The 19,923-nt window shown below is 39.6% G+C and overlaps 1 long non-coding RNA gene across 1 annotated transcript; it reads right to left on the minus strand.

Moving 5' to 3' along the window:
* Positions 1–6,504: 6,504 nt before the first annotated feature.
* Positions 6,505–19,923, minus strand: LOC115411000 (uncharacterized). The gene is made up of 5 exons (XR_003934163.1): positions 19,615–19,923; positions 19,032–19,052; positions 18,914–18,928; positions 18,132–18,164; positions 6,505–6,700 (listed from the first exon to the last, which is right to left on the minus strand). It is a non-coding gene; the product is annotated as an uncharacterized LOC115411000 (long non-coding RNA).

A 19,923-nucleotide genomic window follows, 5' to 3' on the forward strand; every position in this document is an offset into this window, starting at 1 on the left:
AGTATGCAATAGACCAAACTATTACAAGCCATAATGTGCAAATTTCCTGAAATGAATGAAAACCAGGCTCAGTCACCCAGATAGAACACTAAAACTGAAATCAACAAACACCCACCTAGCACATAAATCCACTCAGTGCAATATTACAGCCAGTAAATAACACAGACTTTCCAAAAAAAGAAATCAATCCTTAAATGGCAAATATCTCATCTTTACAATTTTAAACTGTATATCTGCAGTGAAGTCAGTTTCACACTGTAAAAACATATAGATATAATTATATTAACGGTAATTAACAACCATTCTCTAAATCCATTGCATTCACTCCTCAATTCTTCACTCAATGTCTGGTTCAGACACTTTATTAGGCCCGAGCCACACAGGCACTAGTCGGCGAGGGCCTATTAAAATCGCATGGTTCTGTATTATTATTCTGTTGCTACTTTGAACGCAAATTTGACTCCCTAAACGTTAACAAAAAGTCAATTTTATTAAACCAAAAATTCAAGCCTGGCGAAAAATTTATTTATTATTATTATTATTTATTTTACAAGAAAAAATATCACAAAATGACTTGGCCATGCCCCCTCAAAAATCAAAATGCATTACGTGGATGGGAGCCCTCCCCAAATTTTTTTCATCATACAAAAACATGAAACTTGGTACAGACAAAGCCCATGATAGGACAAGTAAAAAATTACGTTATGGCCCAACCCTGAACCCAACAGGAAGTTGGCCATATTGGGTGGAAGTGTGGACCTATAAAATCCCACCCCTCATACTTTCATCATCTCCTCCTAGGGTTTACATCCAATTTGGATCAAACTTGGTGAAAATCACCTACACATACACGTGACCAAAAGTTACCAATTACATTTCTGATCAAATGTTGGGCGTGACTGTGATGACCTCACAACGAAGCAGCCATTTTGTAAAGTATAAAAGTGTTTATATCTCACACACAGAGTGTCAAACTGAGTTGGACCCAAAGTAACATTTGTGTGGAATGACAACCTGAACACGATATGTAGCTCGTATAGTTGGATTGTAAAATGGCTCTCTCACGTCCCCTAGAGTTTTTGAATGGGAGTGAATTTTTTTTTGACATAGTCAAAAGAAATTTGGCACACACATCCCTCATGCCAAACTGAACCAAAAAGCCAATGAACCACCACTATTTACAATCGTGTTGCTATGACGACACCAAAACTGTGCAATTCAAATGAATGGGGTTTTGGCACAACAACGCTATTGATGAAAAACTCTTTGTGTCACACTAATGGTACACAGACTGAAAATTACACTGTGGAAAAGTAGATTTTTCCAGCAAGAAGAATTTTCAAAATACTGAAAAATGACTTGGAAATATGAAATACAGTGCGCGGATGGGAACCCACCTAAAAAAAATTTCCAGGTAGAAAGATAAAACTTGGTACAGACACAGCCCATGGTAGGACAAGTAAAAAATCATATCATCTCAGCCCCCACCCCCCCGATCACCACCAAAATTAAATCATTTGTTCCTTGTGCCAGTATCAACATTTCCTGAAATTTCATCCAAATCCGTCCATAACTTTTTGAGTTATCTTGCACACAAACAGACAGACAGACAAACCAACGCCGACAAAAACATAACCTCCTTGGCAAAGGTGAAAATGAAAAGACATAAAAAGAACCATCTCTAAATTATGGGAAAAAGGTACAAGGGGCTACAGATATTACAGAGCAATGATTACTGGTATAGAGGGAGGCAGAGAAACATAAAGCAGATCTTTTACTGGCCCTCTGCTTTGTTACATTTGAAATTGTCCATAGGTTGTCCTCCAAATTACGGAAGTTAATTGAAAATATTTACATTAGCATGACAGGTGGGAGAGGTTCAGCATCCTCTGTGGACATACAGGCAAGAAAATGGGCCTGGGCTAATTAGCAACACGGCTGATGAAGTCCATGCTCTGGTGTATTTAAGTGAACCAAGGCCCGGCCAATCATGCTCAACACAGTAGAGAGTTTGTGTATGTATATAAAAAAAAAGAAAAGAAAAAGTTGCGAGTGGTTTTCATTTCTACACTAACCTCATGGTTGTTTAAAAATTGCTGTCAGAGGATGTGAAATGAAAACTCATTCCTTGAGTGCATCTCTAGTCTTTTCTTGATGAATGGAAATAGATTGGAAGGAATTGAGCTGAAAATTTGGGGAATGTTTTCTTCCATCTGTGCCTGGGACATTCTTGTCTTTTTAGAAAAAAAAAAAAAATCACAAACCTAAAAAGGAAAAGCTGTGGAAAAGCTAGAACTTACTGATGGTATGGTTGGTCCAGAGAAAGATTTAAGTCTTTGCTGTTGCACCTGGCTTTTCCAATTGTTCCATCGTTCGCTGGCAACATTTGTCCCCCAACCACAAACCAGAATGAGAACCTGCTAAATTCATTTCAAGAACTTGGCAGCTTCTAAAGCTCTTTGGAGGCTTTGTAAGACCAGCTCCTCCAGGAAAGTGTTAACAATTCCATCAGCTCGAAATACTAAAAGGACGTTGAGAGTGAGGTGTTGTAAATGAAATACTCAATGTGACTGATTAATATGAGGTCTGCTTTGTCGATCACAGTGGGTGATGACAATCTAAATTAAGGTGCCACCACATTGGGAAGCTCATTTCTGGGACTGGGGGTCATGGGACTGCTAGGCCAGGCCACCTGGGGCTGCAAAACTCTGAGTGACACGCTAAGTTCTGGAAGTGATGTGTGTCACCACACTGGAAAGGGAGCTCTTTTATTAAAATCTACAGTATGCCTCGTACAGTGCCAAGTTTGACAGTCGTAGAACTCCACACTCACAGCAGACAGCTCTGTGTGGGAAGAGATGCATTCACAGCTCATGGATATACACTTCCTTTAACATTGGTGGAGACACACTGAGCAGGGGTCAAATGTCTTTCACAAGGAAAATTCAAGCATTATAGTGGATTTTGATGCACTAAGGGCCAGATCTACTAAGGTCCCAATTTGCATGTACTAATTTGCATGTGCAATCTACACTGAAAACAAAATATAAACGCACCACTTTTGTTTTTGCTCCCATTTTTCATGAGCTGAACTCAAAGATCTAAAACTTTTTCTGTGTACACACCAGGTTTATTTCTCTCAAATATTGTTCACAAATCTGTCTAAATTTGTGTTAGTGAACACTTCTTCTTTGCTGAGATAATCCATCCACCTCACAGGTGTGGCATATCAAGATGCTGATTAGACAGCAGGATTTTTGCACAGGTGTGCCTTAGGCTGGCCACAATAAAAGGCCACTCTAAATGTGCAGTTTTATCACACAGCACAATACCACAGATGCCACAAGTTTTGAGGGAATATGCAGTTGGCATGCTGACTTCAGGAATGTCCACCAGAGCTTTGCCTGTGAATTGAATGTTCATTTCTCTACCATAAGCCATCTCTAAAGCTGTTCAGAGAATTCATGAAGAAGACTGTGCGAGGAAAATGGTGGTCACACCCCAAATACTGACTGGTTTTCTGACCCCCCTGGACCACCAATACAGTTAAAAGTGCACATTTAGAGTGGCCTTTTATTGTGGCCAGCCTAAGTCACACCTGTGCAATAATCCTGCTGTCTAATCAGCATCTTGATATGCCACACCTGTGAGGTGGATGGATTATCTCAGCAAAGGACAAAGGAGAAGTGCTCACTAACACAGATTTAGTCAAATTTATGAACAATATTTGAGAGAAATAGGCCTTTTGTGTTCATAGAAAAGTTTTAGATCTTTGAGTTCAGCTCATGAAAAATGGGAGCAAAAATAAAAGTGGTGCGTTTATATTTTTGTTCAGGGTAGAATTTGTGTGTGGGGTTGAACCGCCATTTTGCAGGTGATTTAATAAGATTGCTTGTGCAAATGTCAACAGGTACAAAGTCTTGGAGACCACCCTATTTAAAAGTGGAATTTTGTGTGCGCCAGTGGAGACAGCACTAATGGTAACAGTACGCTGAATGATTCAGAGGCACAGAAATGTAACGTTGGAGGAATTTGTCATAGAAGGTATTACATGAGTCATTCATTCATTTATTTTTCATTTTAGAGGTGTGGGGGCCATGGGGGTGTTGGGTTGACTGTCAGAGCACATCATTTTGTCACACTGTAGCCTAATGATGGTCAGTAAATGTTGTATTTTCAATCACAATTGTTCAGATCAAGTGGAAAAGAATCATTCCAAAAATGTTCACACGAGGTGAAAAATGCATTCCCTCCATGTTGTTTCATTGTTTTGATGTCTCCTTTTTGCGACAATAACCATTTCAATGTGTGCACAATTATGCATCCAAACTGTTTGCACCTCCCTTTGACACGTGTTAAATATAGATGCAGTTTCTATGACCAAAATTGCTTTGGGGTTTGATAAATTCACTATGAGTGTGCTAATTAACATATTCACATTTTCTCCTCCCAACACATGCACAATTGCATTGGAACACCCCATATTACATATTCATTGTGGCAAAACATATTAACTGGATGCAGATGTGGAATGTTGCACCTTTGAAAACATGCAACCCTTGGTGCGCATTGTTAGAAAATCTGTTTATACATTTTTTGCATGTGCAATGAGTTTGCACATGTTTTTTCTACATGCAAACCTTTAGTAGATCTTGGTCCTAATTGTACTAAATTCTGTTTTCTGGTATTTTGTTCCTCTATGTATGAAAAAAGAATATTAAAAATAATCTAAAATTTGGGTGAGGTGACGAGTACTATTCATTCATCATCATTATCTGAACCTGCTTTATCCTCACTAGGGTCATGGGGTCGCTTGGAACCTTATCCCAGCTACTTACGGGCAAAGGCGGTACACCCTGGACATTTCGCCAGTTTCATCGCAGGCTGAATATAGAGAAACAATCACTCTCACATTCACACTTATGGGCAATTTAGATTAACCTATCAGTGCAGTCTTTGGATGGTGGAAGGGAAGCCAGAGTACCCGGAGAGAATCCACGCAGACACGGGGAGACATGCAAACTCCACACAGAAAGGTCCCACCCCCCATCGACTGGTGTTGGAATTGAACTCAGGACCTTCTTGTTGTGAGGCACGAGTGCTAACCACTGCACCACCCAATCGAGTACTAACGTTAACTTATTGAAATACTACATGTTGTTATGTTAAACACTGCCAAGTCATTTCCTCTAAGCAAAACAACATACATTTGTAAAAACAATGGAAGATTTGCATAATGTAGAAACAGTACTAAGTAGGAGGCTAGCAGCTAAATTTAATACAAATTACTTCTAACCGAATGCCACTAGTAGCTAATGTCCCTAAGGAATTACAAATGCCAGGTATAATTAACCAACTGTAAATGTCATGAAAAATTTGCACAAAAAAATGTTAGTGTAGCTCCTTCAGAATATAGTCTTGCTGTTCTTTTTTTGGGGTGGGGTGCATATCTTTTCCTTTCTGTATTAAATTCTGGTCAAATTAGAGCTGGACAACACAGCTAAATAATGAAATCTCTTTTTTCAGTGTTAATATTCAACAATTTTTATCAATTCTATTCTGGTTCCATAAATTGAAAACAAACATGACCTAAAATACTCCTTTACTAAATCTATGCACCATATCTGATTAAAGAAACACATTTACATGTCACTATTAAGAGAACCAACCATTCTGAATATTTGTTAAGAAAAAGCTCCTGAAGAGAATCATTTAAATTTTGCTTTTTTTTTTTTTTTTTTTTTGTTACCATTTTCAGACAGCAAAACCTCAGTCAATTGAATTAACTCAAAATATTGAGGTTAGTATTAGGTTTTTCAGCTTTTCAACAATACTTTCAAATATGTATTACTCACCATAACTCACCTTGATTAAATGTTCAATGTGCATGCTTCTGTGCTTATGCTAAGTATATGTCTGGTTTGTGCTGGGAGCTAGTTGTAGTAGCAGCTAACTGTTTCTAACCTTTGACTCCATTGCCGGAATTCATTAAAACAGTACACTAATTTCTATATAAAAGACATGGGCAAGTTTTTTCGATAAAATCCATATGGTTCTCTTTATCTGTTCAATGCCTTCCTGCTGCTCTACAGTGATCAACACAGGTAACATTAGCTTTAAAATGGACTTAGCGTCATGTACACATGAACACACAAAAGATGCATATTGAACCATTAAACACTCATGTTTTCAGCGATGATTTACAGTCATGTTCAAAACAGGTAACATATTCTCGGTTTTGGGATGATTTATGGAAATACTGAAGCTAACTCAAGGCCTGCAACACATTTTGACCCAAACCAATTAAAAATTACGATCGAAGCTAAGAGTGAAAGAGAGCTTATTAAAAGCTCTCTTATGGGAATAATTTCATTTACAGATTCAGTGATTGTATTAGCTCACATGTCATAATATTTCTGAAATACATAAAAGATCCATGGTGGGGGAAAAATTATCTACCCCTGTTGGACATATTTCTGTTTAAAATAAACGTCCTCTACTTTCATATGTTTGCCAAAGTTGTACTCACCGACCAGTACAACCAGTCTGTGCTTGGCCCCACTCTGCCGGCGGTACGCAGTGACCTCCTCATATGTGGGCACGTCTGCCATGTCATACAGTTCACTCTTCTTACACTCATACATGGACTTGTTGGTCTTCTTGTCCTTCCTGCTGAGACGGAAGCTTCTCCTGAAACCAGCTGGATGGACGTTGAGATGAAACGAGAGAGGACAGGACGGAAGACAAAGAAAACACTATTAATCTACAAAAAAAGAACATGTGTGTAAATTCAAAGTGCAACTGTACTGTATGTACACATAAGCCCACAGCTGTGCACTTGGATTTATGGTCTTTTCTGTGTCTTGGCAAACACCTCTTCGTAGGTCGATGTCCAATACCTCATATCGTATCATGCAGCTCTGTTTTATGACACCTATCTTTGCTGTGGGTGAAAGAACTACAGTGTAACACTCAGCCAGCCTAGTTTCCCTGGATATCACACTCAAACACTTTATCACATTTTCCCCTGGTGACATGTAATGGATTTTAATTTTCTTCTTCTGTGCATTCCCATATAAGTTGGAGACTGGTTTAATGTTTGCAAAAAGCTCCAACAACATTACTGAATTTTCTTTTTTTTTTTTTTATTAGTTTTATGCCGTTTACTCAAGACCCAGTTTTGTTTTTTGGGTTTTTGTGCAACATTTTGGGACCTTCTTGTTCTTAGCGAGAAACATAATAATAATAACAATAACAATAACAAAAAATAATAATAATAATAATAATAATAATAATGGATTAGATTTATATAGCGCTTTCTATGAAACACATACTCAAAGCGTGTGCAGTGGATCCATTATTCATTCACTCACACATTCACCCTCTGGTGGTGATAAATTATTTATGTAGCCACAGCTGCCCTGGGGCAGACTGACGGAAACATGCGCTGCCAATTTGCGCCTACAGCCCCTCCGACCACCACCGAACATTCATGCACCAGTGTGAGTAGCAGCACTGGAGGCAAGGAGGGTGAAGTGCCCAAGGACATGCACATGACTGGGACAGGGCGGGATTCGAACCGCCAACCCTTCAGTTAGTGGGCGACCAGTCATACAACACAACGTGAATTTACAGCTAGATCCCCAATAGTTGTTCATATCACGGCCAGCTATGAGTAGCTATGCATTTACATTGATGTTGTAATGGTGGGATTGTGTGTGTGGATCTAAGTAAATGTAGCATGACTGCCATTATATATAACATGTTTCAAGGAGACAATCATCACTAATTTGAGGACAGAAGTTTTATATTCATGGGTCAGTCCAAGTGAACTCAACAGAGGTCTCCCAAATGACCCATCTCCAATTCACCTCATACATTCAGAAATAATGTTATTTGTTCTAGTAAACCACACACAATTTCAGTCTTTGCTTTTTGGAATCAGAAGTAACAAGAATTAAAGCCGCAAGCGGCATTGAAAGGCCCTTGCCATGGGCACGTCGAATACAAGTATGTCCATCATTCAGCAGGTGCGCTCTAGCACCAAATTTTATGTCTTCTGATGTAGGACTGTTAGATTGTGTGCCAGTTTTTGTGGCTGTACGACAACTTTACGATGGACGTGGTCCCATTGGCATATGTATTTCACTTTTCAAGGGGGCGCTGTGGCAACATTCTTTACCGACATCTACGAAACCTATATGTAAATTCAATTTCACGCACTTCTGAATTTTGGGCAAAATTTGGTGGGATTTCGTAATGTTCAGGGGTCAAATTTTAGCTCAAGGGTAGGAGAAAGAAAAATAAAGCAAAAAATAAATAAAAAATCTGAGCAAGAAACAATATATCCGTTTTCGTGGCAACCACGCATTTGGCTTTATTTGAAAAGTCTTGAGGTCCCCTACGTCTCTGTGGGGTCCAGTGTCTCGTGCATGTACATGTCTGAAAAGGTCTTCATTACCCTGAATGTAAATATGAGTGAGAGTGGCAACAGTGACGAAAGGCGACTGCGTTAATGGCGATGTCGTCCCCATGCGCCCACTGCAGACTCAATAGGCCCTGTGCCGGCATTACTCAGCTTGGGCCTACTAGACAAGAGGGAAAAGTTGAGGAAGACTGAGGGGTTTAACTCACCAAGCTAAATGTACATTACAAACTGCTGATCAGAAATGTTGAGTTAAAACAGTAATTTCAACTACTTAACAAGTATTAAAACATTACAGATGAGTTTGATACGAGCTAGGTCGTATTAGTGGTGTTCAAATCCACAAGTCAGCAGGCTTGTCCACAGACTATGAAATACAAAATTGAGTTAAAGATAACATTAGCTAATATGGCTATGTTCTTCTGTTAAGATATTTTGACTGTAGATTCCTAACCAAACAGAGCTGTCTGTAAGAGGAAAAAACACTTCATTCAATAAACACAAGCTCTGAATGTCCAAATAATCAGATGTTGTCAATCACACCAGTAATATCTAAAATTATCTTCATTATTATTAATGTAGAAATGATTTACAAAATAACAACTTCTTATCTTTTGAGTGTCCAAATAAACAAATCAAACCACAATGACATTTGGAAAAAAACATGACAGTTTTTTCCAGTGGGAATCAAAGAAGCCAGTATATAGTGTAGTGTTACACTTGTTTGAAGAGGAAAATCTCCAGAATTTAACATGTGCAATGTCCTATTTCTGTTAGTACCCTGCCTTTAGCACTTGAGATTTTTTAGATAAAATGTAAAGTGCATTACAAATAAAATTTATATTATTATTTGTAGTCATGGCTTGTTTTCTGCCTTTTGTTCATTATTTCAGTTTTCAGATGCACAGCATAACAAAGGGTGCCAGTTTGTGACCGAAAGGAATTGGTGTGCGAACGATGAAACAGAGGTCAAAGGTCAAGGTCAAATACATTGGCTTTTTGTATGCCCTTTCCCATAAGTATGGTATTTCAGGATTTTTTTTTTGTACCAATACTTTCATTGAGTCAGCATGAACTGATCTTTTTGGCCAAAGGTCAAAGTCACCGGTATTGTGACCTCACAGATCACTTTTTAATGCAATAAATGCTAGACAGTGATAGAGCTGCATGAACAGATTATGATGCAATGACAGTGGATGTATCTAATTGAACTTCTTGGTTCTTATTCATCAATATGGTAATAAAATCCATTAAGGAGGACAAAAATGATGAAGAACAGGGACTCTGTTCATAGAGTTAGTATGAGTGTGCATTCTTCTCAGCTTGTTCTTTCCAAAAAGTTTCTGAATAAGTGATAGAGCTACAGACCTGCCCTGAGCTACAAATGAAACACAATGTCCATAACCAGAGGAGAATATGAATGTTTATGCATAAGCCTTGTGTATACATACACACACACCAGAATATAATGTTACACTGAACATTCAGGACAGACTTTGTTCCACTGTGGGCATACTGTGGCTTACATCGTCTGTGCCATTTCTCCTGTGGTTAATCTCCTCATTCAGCACCCTCACCCCCACCCCACCCCTACACAGTGCTGTGGCCTATCCCCACACATGTTGTAACCTCCCTGCCACCACAGTGGAAAACATACACCACTCATCTGCATTTCTGCTGTAAGACATCAAACTGTAACCAATATCCTTCAGGGCTGACATCAGTACAATAAACATTAAGAGTATAATGTTAATGATATCCTATTGAAGTTCAAACCCATAATAACACGTGGTCAGTCATTTATCACAATATAAACACACTAGTAGCTAATTAGGCTTTAACTAATACTAAAGAAGTCATTTATTCTATCTGTCTCGGAGTCTGACAAACTGCCATGTCCTATAGTAATCTCTGATTCTTTCCACAGGGCAGGCAGGTGCACAAGGGTTTCATTAACAATGCTCAACCGCAGTACTGCTACTCTCTAATGCAGTGCCCCCTCAAAATCACTTAAAAAACAGCTTCAACCAATTAATGGAGAGAATTCTCCTTGCTCTCTCCCTCAAGTGTTGCCAAGGAAAAATAAATAAAAGCCTAATGCAGCAGCAAGTCACACCATCCCTCACCAAAAACCAACGAAGTTGCATCCTCAGTAGTGGCGAAGGCTGGGTTATATGTACAAAGGGATCAAAATTAATTCAATCCCGAATTAAGGAATGATTCAAGTCTGTCTGAATTAAAAAATCTGTCTGTTTGTCATTAAAAGCCTTAGCTATGTTGGAACACTAATATGTTTGTTGCAGGATGATCCAAGCACACTGACGGGGAAAGAATGATGCTATGTGTGGCTTTGAGAACCAGTACCTCTTTTTTTGTGATGGGACAGGTTGCATCAGGTTTGTTGACAATAGATCGGTTCTGAATTTCTCCAGAATGAGAGCAGAGTAGTGGAAGTGTACTGGTGAATTTTTCCACACCAGAACGTCGTGTCTTTCGGGAATCAAGTTAGTTTTCCTTGCTTGTGTCCCACACACATACACATGCACCTCCTAATGGTGTGCACCAGGCCGTGACTGGGTAATTGCCAGAAATGCAACTGAAAACTTGCGTGCATGCACACCTCCCTACACTCATCACTCTCTCATGCACACACTAGCATTTCAATTGAAAGAGTTTTTGGTAAACACAAAAAAAGCGGAGGAAAAAGGATGAGCATATTTAACACAGTGTAAACACAAGCTGTGACTACACACATGCATGCACACGCAATGTGCTTGGAAATCACCAGCAGTCCTGCAAGCCCACTTTCCAGTGTGATAATATCTCACAGCCACGTAGGAAATTCAGCATGTGTTGTAGAGAAAGCACCGGATGGCCTCTGCAAACTGTGAATTCAAACTGCCCACTCGGTCACTAACATCCTGTGAATAGCTACGACCACGCATCTTAAAAAAAAAAAAAAAAGAAAAAACTACGACTGTAAAGGAAAAAAGCAGTACAGTAAGACAAATGTTCCTAAAAAAAATAACAGATGACTCAAAAAGACTTGTGTCGTGCCAATAGGTGTCTGAAAGTAGAGAAGCCTGAGAACAATTCGAGCATCAGGTCTTCCAGACGTCATGCGTAGGCGATCAGTTAGACGACAACGCTGAGAAGAATAAAAATGACTGCCATTTTCCTTCCAATCAAACTTCATTTTCTACAGAGAGGGAGAAAGAAAAGTGCTGCAGAGCTAAAAGGAAAAGGCTCATAGTGAAAGCACCTGTTGCAATGAGGTGCAACAAAGGCCACCGTCTGGGCCCTGTAGGTCTAACTACAGGAGACCGTGTTGACAGCTCCAGTACCATCCTGGCTCTCCTGGTGGGGGCCCGCTCTCCACAGGACTAATGGAGACGACATCTATGGAATTAAGTAGGCATGGCAGCTGGGGATTAAGTGAGCCTATGCTTTCGGCTTGAAGCCGCCTGCTGCGGTTTAACGCTGTAACACTTAGTTCCCGTTTGTGGGCACCAAATGTGGGAAGCATTACCGGCTCTCTCAGCCTCATTATATGTGCCTATTACTGGCTAGGTTGGAAGCAATGAGGAAGACGCGTAGTAGGCAGCAAGAGAGGACAACACTTTCCACACTGTCAGCCATTATTACCCCAAACAGTGAATAATAAAAACAACAGGAGCGTTGCTCCTCATGATGACAAAAATACAAAAGCACAGGTTGGGGTAAAGACTTCTACACTTGATTTATCCCCAGTTTGATTTGCTTGCCGCAATCAGAGTCTCTGCTGATTTTAACAAGTTAAATGTAAGACTTTTTAAATCCAATTTGTGAGCCAATTGTGTATTGACATGAGCTAAGTCTAGCCTAGTTGTAACCTAATTACTATCTTGGTTGCCTACATCCATGATACCTACTCAATGGTGTATTTTTTTCTCAAAAATCTTTATGCTTGCTCTCAAGTTCTTCAGTATCTTGCACCTTCCATTACTGAACCTTTCAGACCAGTCAAAATCATATTTCATTCAAGTTAAGACATTTCAAGTACTAAAATTGAGCTTTAGGATTTTAAATACCATTTCACACCAGGAGATGTAAAATATAATGCAAAAAAAATTGTAAAATCTGCATGGGAATTTCTGCACATGACAACTACACCCATCATGTCCGGTGTGATGATCCACATTTCCATGTTAAATATTGTTGAAAAAAGCTTACTTTGGAAAAGGAAAGAGTCAAAGAACAGTTAAGAAGAAGAGCACAGAACATGGTGAGTCCCAGCTGTCATTTCAGGTATATTTTGAAATCATTATAGGGCAAAGGTGTCTTTGAAAGCCATTGTGGTCCACTGTCCTGTGGTGGTCAAGTAACATCAAGCCTTGGAGAGGCTTGACTCCCGTCCAGGCACAGAGCCTTTTGTTGTGTTGTAATGACAGTGTTTTGTAGATGATAGATACACTGCTGTAGGTTAGATTTGTAATGAAAGATTTTATTAGAAAACTGAATTTACAAAAGGAGAGAATTCTCTGTCTGTGTGAACATTTCTCCTCTTGAGTTTTTCAATGTTTTTCAAGTGGACAGCAAAAATTCGTAAGACCCTATTATATCATCAGTTTTTATACAATGTATGAATTTTTTCCGCATGAAAATTTTGGCTTGGTGTGGAATGACTTTTGAGACTTCTTGAGGAGCCACTGAAACCCTGATAATACAGGAAGCAGCCAAATGCTCCCATACAACTGCTAACATTCATGTGTGAAAGGGATTGAGATTTGATTGCATCAATCCCATAAATGTTTCCTGACAGAAGAAGTGTTGACAGGATCACAAACAGTGCTTGATCTAATCTTCCGTCTGTAGGGATTTCAACAAGATGATTTTCCTCTCAGTGTCCTTCAACCTTTGAGAGATAAATACACTGAATGCAAAAAACAAAACACATGAGTATGACAGTTGAACATGTAAAAATCCATTGTGGTGAACTCATTAGAGTGTTATCTCTGGAGAACACATACTGGGAGTAGTTTCCACAGATCCTACACTAAGTGTTTGGAAAGTGGTACCCAGCCCAAGTGTTACAGGCTTATACGATGGAACAGTGCTCTAGACCTCTGGCTGCAAGAGGTCCGTTTGTGTCGAGCACTATTTGTTTTTCCCCTCCGTCTTATCCCACAGCTCTTTGGGCTCAGGAATGTCTCGTCTCTAAAATGATGCCTGATGCCTTATGTGTTAGCAAAAACACACACACACACACATACACGCGCGCACGCGCGCGCGCACGCACGCACACACACACACACACACACACACACACACACACACACACACACACACCACACACACACCACACACACACACACACACACACACACACACACACACACACACACACACACACAGCTTCTATTGGAGTCCTTGAAGCCACTATCAACATGCCAAAAAGGCCCTCCAAGTGCCAGGATTTCTGGGGCTAAATGCCTGCTTTCCTGTTTGTCTCATCAGTCAGATGTTCAGATGAAGAAGATGCTCTACAACAAAGCTTAAGTCAGGGAAATTCCACATTGCTTTTCCGTCTCTTGAAAACACTGGAATGGCTGGTTATAAAGCTGATAAGGCATACTTGTCAACCTACACTTATCCAAATGTTAGATATCTATTAAGATCTAGGTAATCTTATAAAAGGCATATTCCTCGGCATCAGATCTGGTTTCAAGGCAAAGTCTGTGTGTATTGGCTCTTGCTCATCTGAAGCTAATGAACCTGCAGTTGGATGAACTCATCTAATTTTGGAAATGGAGAAATTTTATGTCAGTTCATAACACTTCACAATTTTTTCCATCACTGTCACTGGGTTGTGAGGAACTGATGGATATCCAAGCCCTGTTTGCTTCAGCTTTTAACTGATTTGGAGGTTCTTGCCTGCCCTTCATTCATCTGTCCCTCTTTCCCTTTGAACATTTGTACTTACACATACAAATCACATTGTGGGTATTCCAAGGTGCATTGATGTGTACAAAATACACTGGAAAAACAACCATTTTAACTTACCTGATTAATCATTGCTATAAATGTGTTTTCATGTAATTGTCTAGAGAATTTGACAAAAAATTGCTTGTTTCCATTACTCAGTTTGGAATTAATAAAATAAGCTGTGCAGTGTTGTCAGAAGGTGGAGGTATAGGCTACATTATGCAAGGCTATAATGAACAGACTACAAGATGCGGAGACTATGTCCAAGCCCTAACCCTTAACTTCTAAGAAAGCATGAAGACATGTTTTTGTAAAAAAGGCAAAAACCAGTTAAAGCTATACTACATGATCTGACAATTTTACACTTTTCTTTTGTAATCTTAAAATGGTCCTAATAAGCAGCTGTCAAACTAAAATGTAAAAGAAATCCACCAAGTTTTGAAACTCAAAAAATTTTAATTCTCATAAATTTCTGATAAAAAGTCTGACCATTCATTTTATTCAGTCTGAATAAATGATTGGCTGAGCTTCCTGTCTGTCATTCATTGCCGCGTCCTGCGTCAGTTACTGATGCCTCTGAATCTGAGTCAGTTGACCAGTTTCAGTCATGCTGCTCCTCCTGTCAAGGGTGTGAATGGATAGGACTCAAATGCACGGTGCTGATAGGAAAAAACTGATTTATTAACAGAAGAAACAACCAAGGGGAACAAACAGAAAAACCCGACTGCAGCAGTCACAGTCCAGTGAAAGAAAGATTGAAAGATGGTGCTAATGTCTGGGTTATTGAGGGGTGATGAGGCAGGCACACCTGCAGAGTGAAACTGTGAGGTATGCATGGGGTGGGGGTGGGGGTTGTTGGTGAATAGTTTGTAAGACTCAGTATGCACTCAGCATGCACAGGCTGCAGGCGCCAATGTGATGAAGGTGAAGTCAATGACCCTTAAATACAGCTCCTAATGAAACAGGAGCTGTTGCTGTGCAATGCACAGCAGGTGGATGATGGTGTGTCTGATTGCTGACGATTGCAGCCACGCCGGAGCTGACCATGAACCTTCACCTCTACCTCTGGGAGGAGGTGAGCGTCAGTGGTCAGGCAGTGGGAAAAGGGCAGGGCTTTGGAGGGAGGTGGGTTTTTTATGTTCAAATTTTTACTAAGTGCTGTGCGACATGCCACATCAATAGGTATAGCTTTAAGTTAGTAAGTTTAAAAAAGGAGCTCTTCTGAATTGCTTTCTGTCAACTTTTTCTGATGCATAATTTCAAATGTGGAGAAACTACACTGAACAAAAATATAAATGCACGACTTTTGTTTTTGCTCCCATTTTCATGAGCTGAACTGAAAGATCTAAACTTTTTCTGTGTACACACAAGGTTATTTCTCTCAAATATTGTTCACAAATCTGTCTAAATTTGTGTTAGTGAACACTTCTTCTTTGCTGAGATAATCCATCCACCTCACAGGTGTGGCATATCAAGATGCTGATTAGACAGCAGGATTTTTGCACAGGTGTGCCTTAGGCTGGCCACAATAAAAAGCTACTCTAAAATGTGCAGTTTTATCACACAGCACAATACCACAGATTCCACAAGTTTTGAGGGAATATGCAATTGGCATGCTGACTGCAGGAATCTCCACCAGAGCTTTTGCCTGTGAATTGAATGTTCATTTCTCTACCATAAGCCATCTCCAAAGCTGTTTCAGAGAATTCATGAAGAAGACTGTGCGAGGAAAATGGTGGTCACACAAAATACTGACTGGTTTCTGACCCCCCTGGACCACCCATACAGTAAAAGTGCACATTTAGAGTGGCCTTTTACTGTGGCCAGCCTAAGTCACACCTGTGCAATAATCATGCTGTCTAATCAGCATCTTGATATGCCACACCTGTGAGGTGGATGGATTATCTCAGCAAAGGACAAAGGAGAAGTGCTCACTAACACAGATTTAGACAAATTTATGAACAATATTTGAGAGAAATAGGCCTTTTGTGTACATAGAAAAAGTTTTAGATCTTTGCGTTCAGCTCATGAACATGGGAGCAAAAACAAAAGTCGTGCATTTATATTTTTGTTCAGTGTATGTTAATGGAAACATGGCTAGTTATTGTCCAAGTAAAAATGACCAACACTCCTTAAATGTCACTATTTTCATCAGAAAAAGTTGTAAGGACTGTAAGTACCTAATGAAAAAGCATCTTCTGACATTGTATTGATTCTCCTTAGTTAGATTTCATTCTTTGGTGTGCCTGCTTTAAAACTCAACCATCATCTCTGAGTTCAAGAATCTGCTTGCCCCAAGTAGTCTCAAGGATTTCTTCTGGCAACAGACCCTGCAGACATTGCATCACTAAGAGAGGCATGAAGGGAAAACAAACCAAACACTAAGGACAACAACGGCCGACCCCCTCCCACCGCCTCCTTTATTTCCCTATGCAACCTCAGTAGCATTGCAAAAGCATCTGCAAGTTCTAAGATTTTCAAACTTTTAGGGATGGGCCAACTCTAAATCATACAACCACATCCAACAGGCTTGAAAAGCCATGCAGCAAGTACTCTCATGGAGAAGATGTTATTATAGCTCACTTTTTTTTCTCCTCCTCCTCCAGAGGTTCTCTCATTTCATGTAAATCCCGTTCTGGGCTGCTGGAGTCAAGAAATGCTGCTAAGCCGTTTGAGCACTGGATGATGTTTGGGTACCAAAAAGGAAGACAAGAGGTTGAGGTCATTGTCCTCATGGCAGAGTCAGGGTTATGGTAAGGTCAAGCCCGAAGGGGACAGAAAATAGTGGAAAAATGGACTGGTGTTTGGCATAATTTAGCCAGTGGAAGTGATCCTGATTGAGCTTGGCAGACATGGCTCAAACTCAGTATTTATAAACTTGCATGTGCACTGAATATCCCGCAAAATCTTGAGACCCAAACGGTATAATGTGAAAGGAGAGTTCACCTCTTGACCTCAACATCCGAATATAGACAAAAGAGACAGACAGAGAAAGAAAGAGACAGAACCAGAGATGGACTGACAGAGCATTTGTACATGAGCCAGCTAGGACGGCTTGTGGTCCTCCAAAGGGACGACACCTTATGATTTGTCAGGAAACTGACAGTGGTAATAAAAACATGATGGGGAACATTTTTTGTACAAGACAGGGAATTGGAAGCAGCTCTTTGGAAAGGGCTACAGAAACCAAAAGCTGGTAACGGTAATTGTCATTAAGTCTGACCAGGACCACATCAATGAGGCTGTCGCTTGGCCGGACCTCCAGAACAAAGCATGGAAAACAAGCCGTCCATTTAACCCAAATCTACCCAGAACCATTCTCAAAGATGTGCTCAGACCCACAGCAGAGGCAGAACAGGATAAGTACTACATTCTGCAAATCCATGACATGATCTGCCAGTGCACTCATGCTGTCAGCGAGGGGGCAGAAATAGCACATCGTAGGCTAGTGCACCACTCCAGAATAGTCTGTGTTTTACATGGGGGTCCAAATTGAATCAGATGTACCAAAAACACTTTGGGCTTTAGCATGGCATGTCAAGAGGATTAAGGTAAACAGGTAAGTCATTGTAACATGAAACAGACTATAAAGGACTGAATGAGGTGAAAGGGTAAAAAGGATGAGGGAAGATTACAGAAAGGAGACACAATCTTGGCTATTAATTTCACTGTTAATGCATTGACAACAGTCACATCAGGAGGGGAGAGGACAGAAGTAAAAGAAGAAGAAGGTATCGCTCACCTAGGTGGAATCCACTACTATAGTCGGCATCCTCTGGTAATAAGGCAAAGAACGAAAGGAAGCAGAATCCAGAAGAGAGGCACAGAGAAAGTTAAAGAAAATATTCAAACATGGTACCTACCCTTCATCTACACAGTAGAAAGAGAGGAAAAAAGTAAAATGTATGTACAAGATTAAATCAAGACACAAAACAGATTGATTTGTTTCTTTGTGTCTTTAATCTTCATAAACGTTGCCACTTTATCCAGAGTCAAAGTCATGATGTAGTGGAAAGAAAAGTCTTCAAAAATCAGAAGTATTTGGTGTACAAAAACCTGGCTGATAAGGATAAACTGAATTTTGTTTTGCACTCCACTACATCCTTGACCATTGCTTTGGTTGTACTTTCAAAAGAATAATTTTAGTATTGTGAGTGAGTGTGGTGCGGTCTTACTGGAGGCGTATACATGAATGGGTGACTGTCCAAACATTGTCTGCTCTTACAAAAATGACAGGTTAGCTGTGAAAGATGAAGCTTCAAGCGCCAGCAACCTGTTTTATATGTTTTCTCCAAGTTTTTGTTGGAGAAACTGAAAGCGATGCCTGATGTTCCCCTTTTATGAATGATTAGCTTTGACATAAGAGGACAAGCCAAATGAAAACAGGAAAGTATGGAAGCCAGGGGTGAGAGGTAGACCTTCGATTACACAATATTATCTTGAAGGGGAACTCATGAAAATGGGTTTACTGTCAGCTTATGATCTGGGAGAGTACTATTCAGCGAGTTGTCAGATGAGTAGTACCTTCAATCTCCTCAGCTGTGTGCCACAGAAGCAAAGAATGAATATAAGTCAAAGTTAGAGAGAATGCTAAATTATTGAAGTTAAAGGGAGGGGGGAGAAATAAGGAGAGAACACCTACCGAACTCTATCTCCACATCATCTTTAAAAAGAAAAACAAAAGAACAAATGACAAAACAAGAGTTAAACATTTTTATAGCTTTATACAAACTCCTTATTTAAATATTGACGTGAGCTGAATAATTTTTCAGAAAAAATGCTTGCATTTTGGAACATTTATGAAAAATGCTCAGCTCCACCACCACATATTTAAATAAATTACTCTACACACATCACTAATGCAGTACATCTATGAGTGAAATAACTGTAAATATCATAACTCATGTTCATTTACTAGCTTTTTTTAGAGCTTTCAATTGCACATCAGTAGAGTTTATTTAGCTACTCAAACATTAAATGTCTGTGTATTTTAAAGACAAAAGATTCATCCATACAATAACTGATCCATCTTCATTACAATTACTGAAACTAAATCTGCTACAGAAGACTGCAACATGCTGTGAAAGCTCAAAAAAAAGTTGTCAATCTAAATTCTAATGTTAAGGCTACTTTTTCCATTCAAGAATCTTTGAGCACCTTTAGATAATGTTCTAAGGTTCTACTGTTTCTATTTTCAAAGACGGCATATTTATATACATTGTTACCTAGAGAAACACAGTCTGTGGTACATGTCTGAGGTGCATCCCCTGTGACTTCACAGAGAGAAACATATTTAGAGTCAAAAGCCTCCTAAAATCAACATCTAACAGTGACCATTTGAATATCTTATATAGTAAAGCAGTTAATTGTCATTCAAGGTAGCTTTCCAAATGTGGCCAGATGTTTAAGCTTCCATCTGAAGAGCTATAATACGGTAGCAGAGTGAGTATGTATTTGGTTTAAGGTGCAGTGAACATTTGGAGGTACTTAGAGATGCTTCCTTCCCTTCATATGTTCCCATTTTGGCAAAAACA

Source organism: Sphaeramia orbicularis, chromosome 20 (genome assembly GCF_902148855.1).
Source record: "Sphaeramia orbicularis chromosome 20, fSphaOr1.1, whole genome shotgun sequence".
In the NCBI taxonomy this organism is placed as follows: domain Eukaryota; kingdom Metazoa; phylum Chordata; class Actinopteri; order Kurtiformes; family Apogonidae; genus Sphaeramia; species Sphaeramia orbicularis.